Genomic DNA, 3,639 nt, shown 5'->3' on the forward strand with positions numbered 1-3,639 from the left:
CGAAGGACGTCGTTACTCAGTAGGATCGATGAGCCCTAAATCAATAACATTTTAATAACGTCATTTTAATGTACATTAATAATTTGATAGCTTGAAGTTATTGAATAAATACTGAATGGCATAAGGTAACTGCGTTGATACCCGTGTATGGACATGTATTTATCGTTATCCCTTAGACATGCGTCAAAGGGGCAATTGAAAGTGGTGTTTTGAAAAACGCCTTGGCTGGCAAACGGACGAGTGCCAATAAAGCTAGTCGTAACCCAACCCACTTCTAAGGCCAGAGCGGCGTGCTGTAATCGCTACCAGGCAAAACTTGACTGGAGATTCCACTCCGATGACCCTTTCAGCCATTCAACAATGTACGCAAAAATATTTTAGGGACCTCAATATATTCTGGTCTATTTTAAGTGAATGTGTGATGAACCCTTATTGTAATTTATTCTTGCTAATATTTTAGTACCAAAAACACTAAGAGTTGTTCGTAAATAATTTATCTGTAACTTGCTGGTAGATATTTCTTCGAAAGCATGAAAGTGGAAATATTCAGAGGCAAATATTGTATCTACTAACAATTTATGTCCTAAAATAATTTTAATATGACTACTGACAAAACTTAGAAACACAAATTAATAATTTTATTATAAAGCAGATTTCAAATTCCTTTGACAGACACAGTTAATAAATATAAGATCCTTTTTGAACGAAACGTTTTATTAACTTAATTAACAGAGGAAAATATAAATTCATGGAAAGATAAGTGTGCCTCGAAACAAACCCTTTCATGTTATAAAAATGCCTTTTTTGCCTTTATACCTAATGCTTTTTTTCGGGTAAAGTAAACGCGCTATTCATTCATTCTAAAACAAGTTGAAACAGTATTCCAAATTTGACAAAATCACAGATAGAATCGAAAAAGTTTACACAAAGTTTACAGTTTACAGTTTTGGTACCATTGTGAAACAACCCTAAAGCGTACATTCTGAACACGGTTTACATAGTTGGATGCATCAAGTAGGAGCCAACGCTTGTTCTTTTAGTATTTGTTTGTGGTGGCCATAAGTGGCCATTTATAAGTAGATCACTCATCCGCAACTCGCGCCGCGGCTACACACCAATGATTTTATCCAACGTGACACTACTTAAGAGATATCAGATAATAAACGCACCGCGAACACACATCTCGATGCCATTTAGTACAAAGTGGCCGCGGTCGCGTAGCGTTCCTCCTATTTAATTGCTCCGCTTACCGAGGTAGAATGTAGAGACAATATTATTTTTCTTGTTGACAGTATCGTTTAGTAACCGTACTGAAATGAAAGGATTTTGTAATATAAAATCGAGTCTAACGAAATAAAAGTATCAATCTAACGTAAAGAAAAATCTGAATAAGTTATTAATTCTTTTTTAATACTCCCGACATATATAAAAGATTTTAGAGATATTTTATTTTTGTAATTAGACCAATAAGGTTAAGTTCTCAAAAGAAATGCTAAACAAAATAGTAGAGAACAAAGAAAAATTGAGAACAGTGACTAATTAAAGGCAACGAATGGACATTCGCGTAGGTAAATGGGTACCAACTAGGCAATTACCATTGTATCTCATCCGATAATCGAACCCTACACAATTAACACTGCATCGTCGACATTGTTTACTTAATCAGTTCATCCTCCACTTGACTATAAATTAATTAACTACTAGTGCTACTCCGAGGGGCACTCCACGTTATTAAACAACATCTGCTATTATAGTTCGGCAGTCAAAGCGAATAATAGAGTTCGAGGTTTCTTCGTGTAACACGATATAATACCACTATGCAAAAAATCATATTAACTGAAAAGCACTTCACTGGATGTTCTAGCGATTTAAACAGCTATTGTTCAATCTGACTCCAGTTGAACAATAGTACTAAGTAGATTTGTGAACTTGTAGTAGTTGATTTGTTGTGAAGTTTAACTTCTATTTCAAACAATCAAGGTGAGAAATCTACTGCGCAACGGTAGGCTTTCGACCTTATGTCTATTGTCTCTAGGATTATATTAGAATTAAAGTGATTTATTAAAATAGATTCTATTTTCACATAGCTACCATTCTTATGTCGTACGGCTTACGTTCGGATTCATGACGTGCGAAAGGACGGACGAAGGGTTTAAAAAGATGCCGAAATCAGATCGTCGCATCGATTCGGACGTCTCCATCGTGTGACGTACGTCATGAAAGACAAAAAAGGTTTTTTGCCTTGTAAATCAGCGCGTCAGTCGGACGTCAGGGCGGTGAGACCGGACCGCGGCTCGCACGCAAATCGAAGATCTCACGACCAGGGCCGCGGCACTATATACCAATAAAGTTGTGCCGATAAAGGCTTAGACACAGATATCTGTGATGTTACATTCTAGTTTATTACGTCACTGATATTGTTATAGTTTATATGTGCAAATGATAACTTACACGCAGTGTAGAACATTTTATGCACATTCTAGATGGGAGGACTTTTGAGGGGACTATACTTACATGTCTAAACAATACTTATACTTATGTATAGTATAAGCTAGAAAAGCTTCCATCCGTATTTATAACAAGGAATACATTTCCGTAGTTTTTTGTTTGATGACTATTACGTAGTAAATATGTGCATGTTTAGTTTTTAAACTTTTTAATAAATAATTTTACATGCAGTTAATGAAGTTCACCATATATTAAAACTAGGAACTTTAATTTTTCTGAGAAATACGTGCATTGAAATCAATAACTTTAAGTGTTTTAATGTTTAACTCATTTTCTAAATAAGGTGGGAATGCACAAAAGAATTATAATTTATTGTAGAAAAGTAATACTTCTCTTGGATTTTATTTTAATATCCAACGAGTTGACTAGTTAATGATTTTTTCCCAAACTGCAGATTAGCATTTCGATATACGGCTTCAGCAATGCCAAGACAACAAACTCTTGCTTGGCGTTGACGCATTTATTTTCTATATACGTACATGACGCTTTATAGTAGCATCAGTCCAGTAGGCATTTGCAGTTGGATTTACTGCCGAGGAAGAGCTGCTTCTACGCCCTGGATGCGTTGTATTGTCGTAGTATCTACTCAAAACGCAAATGTTGGACAAACGCCGTTACGAAGATTTTCTGTACTGATACAGAATAAAGCATAAGATATATCGATGTACAACCAATAAATAGGTCGACGATTAAATACTTAAAATAGTATGATAGAAGCCGCAGATAACTTCCTACCGACCAGCTATCTAGTACACTACTAATTAAAAAATATGGCAGAACATTAATATGTAAATGAATATGTAGCGTATTTGATTAAGGAAACTCGTGCGTTATTAAACGTGGTAGACAACGCATTTCAATATACAGAGAATCTTGGCAAATATTTGCTACTCCAAGGGTAAGGGATGCCAACGAACAAAGCTAATAGGGAAGACGCGATTATTACTTACTTTAAGACTTTGAGAACAAATATAATATTGCAACTAGAACACAATGTGACTTGTATAATTTCAGTCTATTTATTAAAGTCTCGGTAAATTTGGGGAACGTTCAGAACGTTCCCTATGAGCCCATGTGCTGTATACCGAAATTGTTCCATATTGAATACTAAGGTATAAGCCTACGTTTTAG

The sequence above is a fragment of the Trichoplusia ni genome, chromosome 10 (assembly GCF_003590095.1).
Source record: "Trichoplusia ni isolate ovarian cell line Hi5 chromosome 10, tn1, whole genome shotgun sequence".
Taxonomy (NCBI): domain Eukaryota; kingdom Metazoa; phylum Arthropoda; class Insecta; order Lepidoptera; family Noctuidae; genus Trichoplusia; species Trichoplusia ni.